This window comes from Hylobates moloch, unplaced genomic scaffold, assembly GCF_009828535.3.
Source record: "Hylobates moloch isolate HMO894 unplaced genomic scaffold, HMol_V3 SCAFFOLD_4, whole genome shotgun sequence".
NCBI lineage: Eukaryota > Metazoa > Chordata > Mammalia > Primates > Hylobatidae > Hylobates > Hylobates moloch.
The window spans coordinates 59,013,531-59,031,625 of NW_026652279.1; the positions used below are offsets into that span (position 1 = coordinate 59,013,531).

An 18,095-nucleotide genomic window follows, 5' to 3' on the forward strand; every position below is an offset into this window, starting at 1 on the left:
CGCAAATTTTAGAAGGTGATTTATTGATAAAGTAATTGTATATGTGTATCTGTGTTCCCACTGCATTTCACTCACCCACAAATTCCAACAAGTAGTCATATATTATATTTCCTGGCTTCAGGAAGTTTTTGAAGGACTGAAAAAGCAGAGGCTGTCTCATGGCGGAATTAATTTAGTTAAAGCCTATTCTCATTAAAAAGAGGATGCTGGGTTTTGAGGAGGGGAGGAAAGAGTGAAAATTGTCTCTAAGGATAGCAATGTGGAAACAAGCCTTCCTAGAATGGAAATAAAGGAGGGAAATTATCATCATAGTGAAGAACTCTCTAGGTCAACTCCCTCAGAACGTGAGCAAACCTCTGCAAGAACTGAGTCCATAGTGGGGCAAGGGAGTTTGGAGCCTAAAAGTCTGATTTATCTGCTCTGTGCATATGAACAGCAGAAAAGCAAAAGCTGTTGAACTGTAAGGGGCTCTGTGACCATGGACTGAGCTGCAGTTGATGCTACAGTGCATAGAGTAGATCATGTCGATCTATGAGCTCTCCATAATCAATTCCAAAGTTGAGAAAGAAAGGAGACCCGAATATTAACTGAGATGGAAGGTGCATCCAGCATCAAATCAGTTTAAACCAAATAAGTCTAAATTTGCTGCACCTCTGAGTGGAATAGTTATAATTCAGTCCCATTCTACAAATTGGACTCTGGGTAATATTGCAATTCCACAGAATGAGAATAAAAAACTTGGTGGGTGTCTCCAGTTTTCTTTATTTTTAGCTTAACTGTTTGAGAGTGGGAAATGAGTATTAGGTTTCTGGACTTGTATTATGTATTTCACTCTTAGTTATCCCATTTGGTATACACAAAGGAACTTTGAGATGTCTGTTGGTGTTTCAGTTTTACAAATGAGGAGAGGGGCTTAGAGTAGATAATTAAGTCACAGAGCTTGTAAGTGACTGAGGTGTGAGGTGAAGTCAGACCCAGGTATCTCTGGAGTCCAGATTCCCTTCACAAAGCTCTGCTGCCTCACTCCGAGACTTTTAAACAGCCAGTGCCTTTGTTCCAACAAGGTCTGGCCTTGACTGAGGCTGAGCTTTCATGGTGTGGCTTGACAAGGTCTCTTTTGATTCTTTTTAAATACCAAAATTCTCCAAGCACTGTGAACGCAGACCTCATGCCCATGAACACAGCTCCTTACTATCTATCTATCTGCTTTGCAGACTATTTCTGCTTTTTTCATTTTCCTTCAAAATTTATGTCACTCACAATATCATCTGTAAATAGAAAAGAATGACATTGTCTATCCACAGAGACAGAAATAATGAAGCTATTTGGTGAACCTGGATTAAATAGCCACTTTTTTTTTACAATGTTTATTGATATATAATTCACATACAGTAAAACCTATTGTTATTTTCCAAAGTTTCAAAAAATCAATTTTGACCGATTTTGCTAGTGTCTTCATTGCTTTTATGGAGGCATGAATTTTTGGAGCTCCTTACTTTGCCACGCCTGACACCTTGTTTTGAAATTGTTAATTTTAGGTATTTATTTTCCTGTCTGCTTTTCCTTAGTAGATTGGAGAGGAAAAAAGGCATTCCTAGTCTCAAAGAGCTAACGAGACAATCTACTTTTTAATCACTAAGGAATGTAATATTTAAATTCCCTGAGACTCAGCTTGGAAAAGTATAGCACAAAATATTGATAATTGTATAATTATAATATTATATAATTATAATACTGTAATTAATTTGTTATTCACTATATAGATGTGTAAACAACTTATCAAATTGTATTAATAATATAAAATGCCAAGTAGTGAAAAATTTAAAATCACTTTGTATAGCTTATTTTTTTGAGCTTAAATTTACAAAACAGTTAAATCATACAATGGGCACATAACTAAAATTTCTGGTTGCCTTGTCATCTTATTCTAATGTTCTGTACAGATAGTAAGTGTTACAAGATGGCTGCCTTCTCTGAATCATGCAGACAGACGGGATACCTTATTATAACCAATGAATGAGAACTGAAAACCTGTGGACCTAACCACAACCTATAAAAATTTTATCCTAATACTTCTGCATAAGTTAAAGTTATTAAAATCTCATTTTCTAAAATATTAAAAAACAATTTGAAAAATTTGAATATTATTATCATTTAATAATTGAGTTCACCAAATATAATGGGATTAAAAATGGGAACAGTTTTAATCTTTTTTAATTTTTACTTTAGGTTGAGGGGTACATGTGCAGATGTGTTATATAGATAAACTGGGGGGAACACTTCTTCATTGTTTCTTTCCAATATCAGCAATATCAACAATACATGTGCAGGTGTGTTATATAGATAAACTGGGGGGAACACTTCTTCATTGTTTCTTTCCAATATCAGCAGCCCCAGGAAAATAAGCTCATGACAGAATCAGTAAAATTGTCACACGTTAAATCCTAACATAAAACTAGGTAGCATTAAGTCTTTTGATACAGAAGCTATAATGCACTCAACAGGTTTTATTTTTGACTTCAAATATAATGTTTCTTACTTAAGGTTAAAATGAATGTAGATATACCTCATTGTATTGTGCTTCATTTTATTACATACTTGCAGATACTGCATTTTTTTTTTTTTTTTACAAATTAAAGGTTTTGAAGGTTAGTACCAACTTTGCATCAAGTAAACCTATTAATGTCATTTTTCAACAGCATGTGCTCACTCATGTTTCTGTGTCACATATTGGTAATTCTTGCAATATTTCAAATGTTTCTGTTATTAGATCTGTTATGGCGATATATGATCAGTGATCTCTGATGTTATTAATACTATTGTAATTGTTTTGGGGCACTGCAAACCTCACCCGTTTAAGGTAGCAAACTTAATAAGTGTTGTGTGAATTCTCACTGATCCACTGACTGGTCTTTTCCCTATTTCTTTTCTTCTTCTAGGGCCTCCATATTTCCTAAAACACAACAATATTGAAGTTAGACCATTACAATACCATTTAGGATATAGGCATGGGCAAAGATTTCATGACAAAAATGCCACAAGCAATTGGAACAAAAGCAAAACTTGACCAATGATATCTAATTAAAGAGCTTCTGCACAGCAAAAGAAACTATCAGAGTGAACAAACAACCTACTGAATGGGAGAGAATTTTTGCAATCTGACCATCTGACAAAGATCTAACATCCAGAGTCTACAAGCAACTTAAACAAATTTACAAGAAAAAAAAAAAAGAAAAACAACCCCATTAAAAAGTGGGCAAAGGGTATGAACAGACACTTCTCAAAAGAAGACATTGATGCAGCCAAGAAACATGAAAAAAGCTCAATATCACTGATCATTAGAGAAATGCAAATCAAAGTGACAATGAGATACCATCTCACACCAGTCAGAATGGCAATTACTAAAAAGTCAAGAAAAAAGAGATGCTGGCAAAGTTGCAGAAAAAAAGGAATGATTTTACAGTATTGGTGGGAATGTAAATTAGTTCAACCATTGTAGAAGACAGTGTGGTGATTCCTCAAAGAGTTGGAAGCAGAAATACCATTTGACCCAGCCTCCCTATTACAGGGTATATACCCAAAGGAATACAAATCATTCTATTATAAAGGTACATGCACATGGATTTCACTGTAGCAGTATTTACAACAGTAAAGACATGGAATCAAACCAAATGCCCCTCAATGATAGACTGGATAAAGAAAATATGGCACTATACACCATGGAATACCATACAGCCATAAAAATAAATGGAATAATGTCTTTTGCAGGGACAAGGATGGAGCTGGAAGCCATCATCCTCAGCCAACTAATGCAGGAACGGAACACCAAACACTGCATGTTCTCACTTATAAGTGGGAGCTGAATGATGAGAATATGTGGACACATGATGGGAAACTACACACACTGGGGCCTATCAGGGGGACAGGGTGAGGGAGAACATTAGGAAGAATAGCTAATGGATGTTGGGCTTAACACCTAGGTGATAGGTTGATCTATTGCAGCAAACCAACATGGCACACTTTTACCTATGTAACAAACCTGCACATCCTGCACACGTACCCCAGAATTTAAAATAAAAATGATAGAGAATAAAAGACTGAGAAAGAAGAAATAATATAAAGAATTCAAGGAAGGAGAAGATTCTCATAGGAATGCAGGTTTACAATGTATTAAACATTACAGAGCCTTAAGGGTATATAATTCTTTTAAGTTATTTCTAAATGTATTCTAATTTTATGTAAGAAAATGAGATGAAAAAGAATTATTATTTAAAAACAAAAAACAAAAAAAGAGAAAGTAGGCCATTATTTAATAGCACTACAATGGCATCTAAGTGTTCAAGTGAAAGGAAGAGTCACAAGTGTCTCACTTTAGATCAAAAGCTAGAAATGATCAGGCTTAGTAAGGAAGGCATGCCAAAAGTCAAGAGAGACCAAAAGCTATGCCTCTTGCACCAAATAGCCAAGTTGTGAAAGCAAAGAAAAAGTTCTTAAAGGAAATTAAAAGTGCTACTCCAGTAAACAGACAAATAAGAAAGCAAAACAGCCTTAATACTGATGTAAATAAAGCTTTAGTATCTGTATAGCAGATCAAAGCAGCCACAACATTCCCTTAAGCCAAAGCCTAATCCAGAGCAAGATCCTAACTCCCTTCAATTCTATGAAGGCTAGGAGAGGTAAATAATAATAATAATAATAATAATAATAATAATAATAAGCTACAGAACAAAAATTTGAAGTTGGAAGTTGGCAGGGGTTGGTTCATGAGGCTTAAGGAAAGAAACCATCTCAATAACCTAAAAATACAAAGTGAAGCACGAGTGCTGATGTAGAAGTTGAAGTGAGTTTCCCAGAAAATCTAAGATTAAATGCTGAAATTGGCTACTACACAGCAGATTTTCAATGTAAGCAAAACAAAACAACATTATATTGAAAGAAGATGCCATTTAGGACTTTCAGAGCTGGGGTAAAGAAATCAACGCCTGGCTTAAAAGCTTCAAAGGACAGCCTGGCTTTCTTGTTGGGGGGTGACACCTGGTGATTTTAGGTTGAAGTCAATGCACATTTGCCATTCAAAAAATCTTGAGTCCTCAAGAATTATAAGAAATCTACTCTTCCTTTGCTCTAGAAATAAAGCAACAAAGCCTGGATGACAACACATCTGTTTACACATGCTTTACTGAATATTTTAACCCCACTCTTGAGACCTGGTGCTCAGCAAAAAAGATTCCTTTCAAAATATTACTGCTCATGACAACGCATTTGGTTACCCAAGAGCTCTGATGAAGATGTGCCAGGAAATTAACGTTCTTTTATACCTACTAACACAGCATCCATTCTGCAGCCCACGGGTCAAGAAGTAATTTTGTCTTTCAAGTTTTATTATTTAAGAAATACATTTTATAAGGGTATACCTGTCATAGATGGTGATTCCTATAACAGATGTGGGCAAAGTCCATTGAAAACCTTCTAGAAAGAATTCACCATTCTAGATGCCATTAAGAACATGTGTGTTTCAGGTGAGGAAGTCAAAATATCCACATTAACAGGAGTTTGGAAGAAATTGATTCCAAGCCTCCTGAGTGATTTTCAGGGGTCCAAGACTTCAGTGGAGAAAGTAACTGTACATGTGGTAGAGATTACAAGAAAATGGAATTAGAAGTGGGGCCTGAAAATGTGACTGAATTGCTGCAATCTCATGACAAAACTTCAATGGATAAGGAGTAGCTTCTTAATGAGCAAAGATGGTGGTTTCTGGAGATAGAATCTTACTCCTAGTGAAGATGCTATAAACGTTCATTAGATGACAAGAAAAGATTTAGAATATTGCATAAACTTAGTTGATAAAGCAGCAGCAGAGTTACAGATGACTGACTCCAATTTTGAAAGAAGTTCTACTGTGGGTAACATGCTATCAAATAGCATCACATGCTACAGATAATTCGTTCATGAAAGGAAGAGTCAGTTGATACCACAAACTTCGATGTCGTCTTATTTTAAGAAATTCTAAACATCAGCAACCACACGCCAATCAGTCAGCAGCCACAGACAGAGGCAAGACCCTCTACCGGCTAAAAGATTATGACTCGCTGAAGGTTAAGATGATAGTTAGCATTTTTTAGCAATATTTTAAATTAAGGAAGGTAAATTGGTATTTTTAGACATAATGCTATTGTCCACTTACTAGACTACAGTATAGTGTAAACACAACTTTTACATGCACCAGGAAACAAAAAAAAATTTATGTGACTCACTTTACCGTGGTGATCTGGTTCCAGCCCCACAATATCTCTGAGGTATACCTGTATAAGAGAATGTAAATTAGCTATGTAAATATAATATAGTCTCCCTACTCAAAGAAACTGGGGAAATCAACAAATATAATTTCACCCCGGCACCCTAATTTAGACTCAGTTTGTGCGAGTTATTTCTCACTTTCAATAACACAGAATTGCGAAGCTAAGATAATGGAAAGAAAATTGCTCTAATAGTAACAAAATATCTGTAAACTAAAAAATATTCATTTTGACTGCAGAAGAGACATTTAAATAATTTAACTGCTGTGAGTAAAATTGAAATGGGGCTGTAATTACTCAGATTTTCAACATCCCTTCCTTTATGAAGAGAAAGAACTGCTGCTGGTTTCCCCATCACAAATACTTCTATCCTGCCAAATACAAAGATTAGAAATATGTGCCAGCTGTAGGGAGAGTGAGCCTGCAGCAAATTAACAAAATACAGGTGACACTTTTCCCAATCACTCTTTCTTATTAATTTGGTGTCTTGCAAATATGTATTTCATTAACTCTATAATATATACAGGAGGAATATATCAGCCTTAGGTGAAAGCTGGAAAACAGCTAATATTTTTCAATTTTGAAAATCCTTCTTCATTGGCTTGTTAGAAAATACTAAAAATAATTTTGAATCAACTCTACAAACACGTGGTCCCAAAGTTACCTGACTAGTTTTCCTACTTTTCTCTGGGACACCTCCCAATAATCTGGAAACCATGAATATCAAACTCCAGGGTCTAGATAGGGAAACAAAGTGAATAATAATAATAACTATTATTATTTTTGAGACAGGGTCTCATTCTGTTGCCCAGGCTGGAGTGCAAAGGCATAATCTCTGCTTACTGTAGCCTCAACAACCTGGGCTCAAGCAATTCTCCCACTTCAGCCTCCTGAGGAGCTGGGACCATAGGCATGTGCTACCACAACTGGCTAATTTTCATACTTTTTGTAGAGGCAGGGTTTTGCCATGTTGCCCAGGCTAATCCCAAACTCCTGAGCTCAATGAATCCACCCACCTCGGCCTCCCAAAGTGCTAGGATTAAAGGCATAAGCCATCACACTTAGCCAAATAATTTTAAATATCATTGTAATGCTTTTTTTCTAGTATTTCCACTCTTCTGATCACAAAAAAAAAGTTTTTTCCTTAAAATATGCTTTATATGAATGACTATTATCCTGTAGTCTTTATTCCTTATCCTTCCTCTAGCCATTGACGTTTTCTTTCTTTTCTTCATGTTAAAGGCAGGTCTGTCTCCCAAATCTTTGCCACATGCAAGCAGCAAAGAATGACTGTTATTTTAATAGCCACTGATTTCTTCATTGTTTAATCTGATCTCTCTTAAATTCAGGTGGCTAACTTAAACCTCAGAAAGAAAGTTAAGAATGTATACATTACTCAGCCTCCCATAGACAGAATCACTGAGGGAATTCACCAAAGCTGATGCAAATCAGGAAAAATGTTTATCATCATCATTATCAATCCACAAGTTGGTGGGTTCCAGATGTCAGTCTCCCAGATATCAGACATGTCAGGGATAAAACTGGGAGATCCTCTCGAGGTCAGGAAATCGAGACCATCTGGGCTAACACGGTGAAATCCCGTTTCTACTAAAAATACAAAAAAATTAGCCGGGCGTGTTGGCGGGCGCCTGTAGTCCCAGCTACTCCGGAGGCTGAGGCAGGAGAATGGCGGGAACCCGGGAGGCGGAGCTTGCAGTGAGCTGAGATCGCGCCACTGCACTCCAACCTGGGGGACACAGCGAGACTCCGTCTAAAAAAAAAAAAAAAAAAAAAAAAGCAACTGGGAGATCCTGAGCTACACTCCACTAGCAACAATTTGTAACCTATAAGATCAATATGAATACCCTTATCTTGTCAGTACATATAACTAGATTTCCAACTCAATTTTCCAAACCTGCTGCTGATACAGAACTGATTCTGATCCATTTTGCTGGTACCTGACCTCTAGCTCTTGCCAACTCCTCCTCCTAGGTGATCTATCCACTACTTCCCTCCCCTTAATCAAACGCTGCCTTATGGAAACTCGTCATGCAGAATTAAAGGGCCAGATCTGCTTCACTTAAAATAGCACATAAATTATTTGTCCTTCCCAGTATTCCACTCATTTTTGGAGGAAATAAACACTTCCCTCTGATAAATGGCTTTTCCTGTTCTAATACAATTATGTGGCTCCAGTGGTGGCTTTCAATTATGTTTTTCTATGATCCAGCCACGATGTTCCTACGTATCCCATGCTGACCTAATCATAATTACACTATCCCCAAGCCTACAGCATTAGTCAAATAGGTGAACACTTCCTTAAACTGATCCAGTCAGAGACATTTTCCAAGGCTTATTTTGTTTCAATATTTCTTGTGCTTGTTTTGTTTGTGTGAGTTTTTGTTTTCAAAAAAATCTCTGGGCAGATCACTTAATCATAAAGCCATGAGGTTTGAGCCCAGGAACCACCAGCTGACACACTTCTGTTTTGTGTAGCTTAGTGTCAAGAAGCACTGAAGCCACTAAGGAAAGAAAGAGAAAAGAGATAGAGGAGATACTATCGTCCCTGAGGTCCTTAGATATATTATGGCACTTGCATACCTTAGAAATATATGAAATGGTCACCTGTATTACTACAGCAGTGATGGTCATACCATATTCAGTTTGGAGACAAACTGATCATTCCCAATATTCAAATAGGGCTAATACCAGGTACTATTTGCTTTCAAATATCAAAATTAGTCCAATTCAAATCATTGGTGTTAGTCATAGAACAATATTTAAATACTTAAAGCCATACTGAAAAATTATTAAACTTATATATATCATGCCTCAACTAGGGATTAAAAATCCCTCAACTGGATTAAAAACCCATTGTCAACTCTGACTCATTCCTAAAATTGTTGTATAATGAGGGTTTCTATATGGTTCATTTATATTATGAGGCAGGCTTACTAATATTATACAAATGAATCCATAGTCAACTTACTCTAAAACATAGTATTTCACCAATTATATCTTAGGCATAATTTAAGCCTTTCACAGTAAACTATGAGTGAGATAAAAAAAAATGAGCATTATCTTGCATTTCTCTTTGCTAGTTTCTGTAATAACTATTGCTTAAAGCCCCCACAACTAGCAAAGTCTTTTCAAAATCTTTTGTTAGTGTTTATAATTTTAGATAAACAATACTAATTACCAAAATGTTTGCAAATAAAGGCTTTTTTTGACAGCCTTAATGGCCTTCCCATAAGGATCTATATAAATAGTCAATAAATTTTATTTTCATTTTATTTGGCATTTGTTTTAATTGTCTCCATGTAATACCATGTATAATAAGTACTGCATAAATTCACAGAATCAGAGATGACTTCATGGAATAAGGGGAATGTTAAATTTGACATTTGCCACATGTGTAGAATCCTGTTGGATATACTTTAGAAATGGCATGAACAAAGATACAAAAGCCAAGTTCAATGAATTGTAAGCACACGAGTTTGGTTGGAATGGATCAGTTTGTTATATATGGACATACTGAAGAAATAAGGCTAAAAAGATGAGCACAATTCAAATTGTATTGGGAGCAGAATACCAGATGTCAATCATTCTGTTAATCAGTCAAAGTAAATCTTCAACACATATCTACTGCCTATAACCATGTGCCAGGTGTTGTGTTTAACACTGATAATACAAAGCTAAATATGGTTTCTCACACTATTAGTAGAATTATAGGTAGCTATCATGTGATGAAGTATACTGAGGACTGGGAAGGTTTTCTGGAGGAGCTAGTGACTGAGATGAGTATTGAAAAATGATAACTCTTAACCAGGTAAATAAGAGGCAAGATTAGAAGTGAGAGAGATGTGTATAATAATTGAGTATCAGGAAAAGGACAAAAGGAAAGACTCAGAGATAACATGACATAAAGAGAAGTGCTAATAGTTCCATAAGCTTGAAGTTTAAGTGTAGAAACAAAACTCAAGAGCTACATTTGGAAATTAAATTATTATACACCACTATTAATAGCAAATGAAAACATAAATATCAGCTCACAATATTTTATTATTACAAAATAGAAATCATTCTGTGAATTTTCTTTATGTAATTATTTTGCATAAACAACACATTTTTCATGATACTCTTGAGTCTAGTTCATAGTCACATTACCACAAATTGTTAATTAACCTAGTTTATGTGGTACATAAGCATCATGAGGGCAGGATCTTTATCTCTTCTGCTCACTAATGTATCTCAAGATCCTAGAACAGCACCTGGCACAGATATTTAGAAAATACTGATTAAATAAAATTGATGATATATTAATATATTATCAGAATTTTTTTTTTACTTAATAAGTGCATAGAAATAAAAGAAAGCCTATCATTAATTTTCTAAGTTCTGAGAGTCATAAGTTAGAACTCTGTGGGAGAATAATGGTTTCATATGTCCTTCTGAAATTACCTTTTGGAAATGATTCCAGGGAGCAAAACTCCTTCCCACTCTGATTGTTCCATATTGTCTGGGAAAGACTTCTCACAGAAACACACTGAATAAAAATCTGAATTGCATAAGATCTCAGCCATCTCTCAGCTTTGAACATATTTAAATTAGTCAAACGCTTCCTCTAAAAAGCCCTTACGTGGGAGTACTCAACTTCTGATACATTTTGGTTGAGCACTATCAGCTGCTAGACTTTTGCTGCTAGTGATCGTTCGTTTTTCATAGGAATACAAGCTTAAAATTTGTAGACGTTCATATATCAAATTTCTGCCATTATCTTAGCCTCAGACTCAACATATTTAAACTCTGAGAGTGGGGAAAATGAAACGATAATTTTGCATTTGTTCCTGAAAATTAAATTCATCACAATATTTATGATGGGTGATAGAGCTGTACAATGTGTAGAATTGCCAAACAACCAAAGTCCTATGGTATATATTGTAAAATTTTCTGAGAAATATAATGAATATATTCAAGACTAAACTATCTGAAAGGTCAAAATAAACTTTACTGTAGCAAGGATATATCTTTTACAAGAAAAATCAGTTTCTGTACTTCTTTTCCTCTTTTCTTTAGTTAACTAAAACACTTCAAGCACTTATTATGAGTAAAGTACTATCATTTTCTCTTTCTCAAATATAGAAGAAATCCTTTCACAAATAACATGTCAATCAAGGGACATCCCTTTGAAGAATTGGTTGTGATAGCTGTTGTTTTCTATTTATTTTCTTTTTCCTAAATCAGTCAATAGAATCCAACCTATCCTCTGCCTCTATTTAATCTATGATTACATTATACTTGGTTTTTGATGTCCATTTGTTTATAATAACATAACTATGACTTAATACACTCTTTTTTTTTTATTTTTGAGAGGGAGTCTCCTCTGTCACCCAGGCTGGAGTGCAATAGTGCGACCTTGGCTCACTACAACCTCCACTTCCTGAGTTCAAACGATTCTCCTGCCTCAGCCCCCCAAGTAGCTGGAATTACAGGTGCCTGCCACCACACCAAGCTAATTTTTGTATTTTTAGTAGAGACAGGGTTTCACCATGTTGGCCAGGCTGGTCTCAAACGCCTGACCTCAAGTGATCCGCCCACCTCGGCCTCCCAAAGTGCAGGGATTACAGGCACGAGCCACCACGCTCTTAGATGTAGGATCCATATATATACCTTCTGCACTGAGCCTTAATGGTCTCTAGGTAAGTACATTGATATTTACTGATTCCCTGCTATGTGATCCAAACTGGAAAATAGCATTTAATAACTGATTTATAAAGCCTCTGTGCATAGCTCCAAATTTTATAGGTGAGATGAGATAAGATGAAATGAGGAGATGAAATAGGATACCAAATAAACTTCTTTTAATTGGGGGGCAATATTATGTTGTGATCAAACTAGATTGTGTGAGCTTGAATAACTCTTAGACTTACTGTCTCTCTTTGAACAAGTTTTTTAAATCTCTTAGAGTCTCCCAGTATCTCAGCTTTCTCATCTGTAAAATGGAGCTAATAACAGTAAAGAGTTAATACATTAACCAGCTGATTTAGTCAGTTCAGGCTTTTATAAGAAAATACTACATATTTGGTAATTTATCAACATATAAATTTATTCTCATAGTTCTGGAGGCTGGGAAGTCCTAGGTCAAGGTATGGCATGTTCAATGCCTGGTAAGGGCTGTTCTGTACTTCCAAGGTGGCATGTTGTAGCTGTATACTCCAGAGGAGAGTAAGCTATGTCTTCACATAGCAGAAAGGACAACAGGGCAAAAAGGGACCTATCTCATTCTCTCCAGACCTTTTACAAGTGACTAATCCCATCCATGAGGGTACAGCCCTCATGACCTCATCAACTCCTAAAGGCCCCACCTCTTAATACTATCACATTGGCAATTAAATTTCAAGCCATGAATTTTAGAAGACAGTCAAACAATAGCATTTCATCCCTGGACTTCAAAATGCATGTTCTTCTCACATTCAAAATACATTCAAGCCATCCCAACAGCCCCCAAAGTCTTAACTTGTTCCAGCATCAACTCAAAATCTACAGTTCTGAGTCTTACCTAAATAAAATATGGGTAAGATTCAAGGTATACTTCATCCTGAGATGAGTTCTCCCGCTGTGAGCTTGTGTAATCAAACAACTTATGTAATTTGAAAATATAATTATGGGATAGGCATAGGATAGACATTCTCATTACAGGAAGGGAGAAATAGACAAGAGAAAAGAGGTAACAGGTCCCAAGTAAGTCCAAAACACAGGTCAAACAACATCAAATCTTTAAGCGTGAGAATAATCTTCCATCTCTGGCTTTTCATATACACTGGGTCAAGGGTTGGGCCCCCATCGCTTTGAGGGGGCCCCACTTTCACAGCTTCACTGTGGGTACAGCTCACACAGCCACTCTTCAGGAGTTGGATTCGAGCGCCTGTGGCTGTCCTGGGCTGGTGTTACACTACACACTGGTGGCTCTACAGGTCTAGGGTCTTGGAAGTTGCCCTGTCCCCATGGCTTCACTAAGAACTGTCCTAGTAGGGGCTCTCTGAGGTGGCCTGTCCTGTGGTAGCTCTATGCCTGGACCTGGAGGCTATCTGGGACATCATTTGGAATCTGGGTGGATATAGCCATGCGTCCACAGCTTGTACACTCTGTATCCCTGCAGAGTTAGCAGGACATGCCAAGGTTTTCCAGAATCCTCTCTGGAGTGGAGGCCTGAGCCACAGCTGAGGTGACCAAGGTGCACTGCAGAGAGATGCAGGGAGTGGAAGATCAAGGTGGCCCTTCCAAGAAGGTGCGTTGTTGCTGCATCCTCCAGAGAGAACCAATAATATGCCCTCACATGGGAGAAGGGAAGAAAGCAGTGAACTCATCCCCTTCAAAGTCCTTTATAAGGTCACTAATCCTATTCAGGAGGGGTCCTTTCTCATGACTTAATCACATCCTAAAGACCCCACTTCTTAGTACTATTGATGTGGACAGGAGACAGGTAAATACTGGGTAGAAGAGGGCAGTTCCCCGGCAAAGGCCCTACCCTCAAGCATGGATACCCACAGACTTAAACGGGAACAGGCATTCCTGTTTTCACACCCAGAAAGTTGCCTTTTGGCCCACCACACCCACCTATCCTGTACCCATATAAACCCCAAATCTGCAGCTCCAGGTGAATAGAAGAGCAGAAGAGCAGCAGAAAAGGAAAGAAAAGTAGAAATCTCAGGAGCAGTTCTGCTGGGGACCATTGGCAAATCGGCTGCTGGATGGCCAAACTCCAGGAGAAGATCATCTTACCACTCTATCCCCTTTCCAGCTCCCCATCCATCTCACTGACAGCTAACTCACCACCCAATAAAACCCCTGCATTCACCATCCTTCAAGTTCATGTGTGACCTGATTTTTCCAGGATGCTGGACAAGAGCTCAGGATACAGACAGCTGTCACATTGGCCCCCTGCCCTTGCAGAAAGGCAGAGGGTCCACTGAGGTGGTTAAGACTTAAGCCATCCATGCACATCAAGGCTAAAAGAGCACACTGTAACACATGCCTACTTGGGATCTGGGAGTCGCAGACTCCTACCACTGGATGCTGCTGTGGGGACGGAGCCCAGGGGTGCTCGCCCCAGCTCCTGCACCTGTTCATCTGCGTGTTCCCCCTCCCATAAGGAGTTTGAGCAGCAGCAGCAACTGAACAGATGAGCCACACCCCTGTCACGTCCAGTGAGGGGGATAATCACATTGGTGATTAAGTTTCAACACATGAATTTGGGGAGACTTTCAGACCATTGCACTTGCTTAGAACATTGCAGCCACATAGGAAGGAATTAATAAGAAGTAGCTACTATTAACAAAGTTATTCCCACTGAAAAACCCTGGAGCTCTTGATTGAACTTTGCTCATAGTATATAACAAATATTTGGGGAGAAAAGCAATCAATCCTTTCTCAAGTGATATAATTATCAGTTATGCAATTCACAATTTTAAAAAGATATAATAAAGCAATTGCTCAGAATATGAACAATTGATCTTGGTGGTCAGATCAGATGACAATTTCTTTTAAGGCTCCTGATATTGTATGACCATTGTATGATGAAATAAACAGTATTCTCCAGAATAGCCAAATAGTAAATATAATGACAGCTTCAATTCTCAATATAGGATGATGGCAGCATACCAGAACCCAATTCAGAAAAGCAATTCAGAAGAAGCAATTTTGCAAAGGGTGCTAATGATCTAGATGACCTGATTTCTGCTGCTTTGGCTTCTTCTAGGAACATAATTTATATTTTCTGTAAAAAGGAGAGGGAGTGCTTGACCTTAAGCAATCCTCCTTGAATATTCCTTCCTTCAAATTATATTTTGAAAAATGCATGTCATAATTCCATTTTACTCTTGGCAAAGAAACCTAGTGGGGAAGAATTCTGTATGGCCATATGAGCATAATTTTTTTTAACCAAACAAAACTGTGAAGTAAAATTATTTGGTAGAAACTAGGGTGTCTAATAGAGATAGCTCCATAAATACAAGGCCATCCCATCCTTATTCTGTTGTAATAATGACAAGTGTCCCCTACAGAAATGTAAATTAAATACAGCCCAATTCACAGGCAAATTGGAGGTCAAGTGTCCAAGATTCTACTCCATAAACATAAAGTAAGCTTTTTAAAAAAATGAGGTAACTATAAACAGAGAACTGCCTCAGGCAAAATAAACTCTCAGTAGTATATCCACAGAATGCCTGCTTTTGAGCAAAATCACTTTAGATAAACTGCTTATGAAAGAAAACCAAAGTAACCAAATGAGGCAATTTATTTTACAGCTTTGTCTTTTACAAACCTGTTAAAAGCAGGGGAAAGTCTATCAAAGGTAATTGGCTCTGTTTTAAAATCATCTGTGTGTTTTTCCTGAAAAAAAAAAAAAAAAGAAGCAGGGTAGATTATTTCTGAACAAATAAAATTCAATCTGATAAAGTTATAATAGACATTTATGTGTCTACTAGTCAAAAAAATGGTGTCGGATCACAAAGAAACACAATTTTAAGAAGACAGAACAGAACATATTTTTTACCCCTTTGAAAACTTAACTATTTTATAGGATATCAGAGGACTGGTTCCTATGATCTCTAACTATTGCATTACCCCTAAAGTACAACTTCCCATGAGAAGCAATTAAGTCTGCAACTATAACCTCAGCCAACCTACAACTAGGTAAGTGTTGACTGCAGAGGTAAAGGTTTAAAAAAAAAAAAAAATTCATTTTCTGGTAGATGTTCCCATGAGGTGATAAGGAATGCAATGAGAGTAAAAGCTGTCACTAAAGCCTGCCTACTCCTTGGATAAATATTAACGTGAATATTTAAGATTAGACTAGTATTAAACAAGCAGAATCATCTGTTGGGGATATCCAATCAATTGCTCTATACTTTATTTGGAGCAGAAGGCTGCCCTTTGAAGGACATACTTTTTGAAATAACTATACTCTTGAATGGTCGATCAGGTCATACCTGTTGAGTTAATAAATATAGAACAATTAATAATGATCTGCAAACTTATTTTTCAATCTTGTAGGGATAGAATGAGTTTTCCTTGGATGCTTTAGTCAGCCAAATATTTTAAGATCAGAATGAGGATGTTAATGGGATCCATTGGAAATTTCCATTGAATTCATGAAATTTTATACCCCCTTATCTTATTTTGTAAAACTATGAAGAGTAAAAGTCTTCATGGTATAATTAGAAATGTAAAATTCCATACTCTCAACTTCTAGTTTTAATGCCAGGTTTAAAATCTCCAATAATATTATCCAAAAATAATTTGTTCTAGCTAAATTTTTGAAGCACTCTGATACATGCAATAAGCATTAAATGTTATAAGGCCACGTTTTAATTTTATTTTTTGCATGATGCTTCGCTAACCTCACTAAAATATTTTGGCCATCTGATGGTCCTTGTCAAATTAAATATCCATTAAAGTCTTGAAGGAAAGCCTATGTATTGTCCAGTGTTTCATCTCCAACACATTGGCTAACAATAGTAGAGTCTCTATATATCTATCCTTTAGAACAAAAAACTACGATAATGGGATTTATGCTTGTCCTGAACTTTTGGAATTAAGAGTTGTTTCAGTGCATATGACATTCAAAGAAAAGAAACTTCATTGTCATGTCACCCAAATAGAGTTTTACATGATCTTCAAACCAACAAAGCAGTCAGAAACCTGCAGGACATTATACCAAGTGAAATAAGCCAGTCACCAAAGGACAGACACTACATTATTCCACTTCCATAAAGAATCCATAATAGTCAATATAGCATAGAGCATAATAGTGTTTTCCAGGGCCTGAGACGTGAAGGAAATGGGAAGTTGTTTGGTGAGTATAAAGTTTCACTTGTGCTAGATAAATATCTTCTAAAGATCTGCTATACAACATAATGTCTATAGTTAACAATACAGAATTTTGCACCACAAATTTTATCAAGACGGTAGATCTCAAGTTAAGTGTTCTTATAAAAAAAAAAAAAAAGCCAAACGTACAAACAAAGGGCCTTAGAGAAACTTTGGGAGATGTCGAATATGCCTGTTACCTTGATTGGAATGATGGTGTCACAGGTGCTTGCCTATGTTGAAACTCAGAATTGTACATGTTAGATATGTGCAGTCCATTATATATCAATCATTTCCCTTACATCTATCCTATAGAATATTTTATACCTCCACCAGTACCAATAAAAAATGAACTTGTTGAGAAGTTTCCTATTGATGATAATATATATGCTTCTCTGAATGTATGCCTTACAGTGAAGCAATACTTCCATTCCTGCCCAAAGCTGAGCACTTTCAAACCTGACACCAATCCTGGTACTTAGAATGATACCTCAATAAAGCTGTTTTCCAAAAAAAGAAAAACACTGCTTGCTTCATTTGGCAGCAGATATACTAAAATTGGAAGGATACTGAGAAGATTAGCATGGCCCCTGTGCAAGGATGACAGGCAAATTCATAAAGCATTACATATAAAAATTTCTTATTTAAGAGAATGTAAAAAGAAAAATGATAATTAATTGGAAAAATTATGATAATTCCATGACCTTTAAAAATTTTTGTCAAAGTATTAAAAATTATCTTACTGTTGATTATAAATGTATATTAAATAAAAAATAAGTAAAACTAATATATATTTAATATGTTATAATTTAAAACATTATAAACATGAAAAGTTTTAATGTTTTATTTCTTTGTTTAAAAAAATAGTCCAGCCTAGGCAACATGATGACAGCCCGTCTCTACAAAATACAAAAATTATCTGGGTGTGGT

At 36.5% G+C, this 18,095-nt stretch overlaps 1 non-coding gene across 1 annotated transcript; it reads left to right on the forward strand.

The window, feature by feature from the left end:
* Positions 1-17,693: 17,693 nt before the first annotated feature.
* On the forward strand, positions 17,694-17,800 carry LOC116467628 (U6 spliceosomal RNA). The gene has a single exon (XR_004247845.1). It is a non-coding gene; the product is annotated as a U6 spliceosomal RNA (small nuclear RNA).
* The last annotated feature ends 295 nt before the right edge of the window (positions 17,801-18,095 follow it).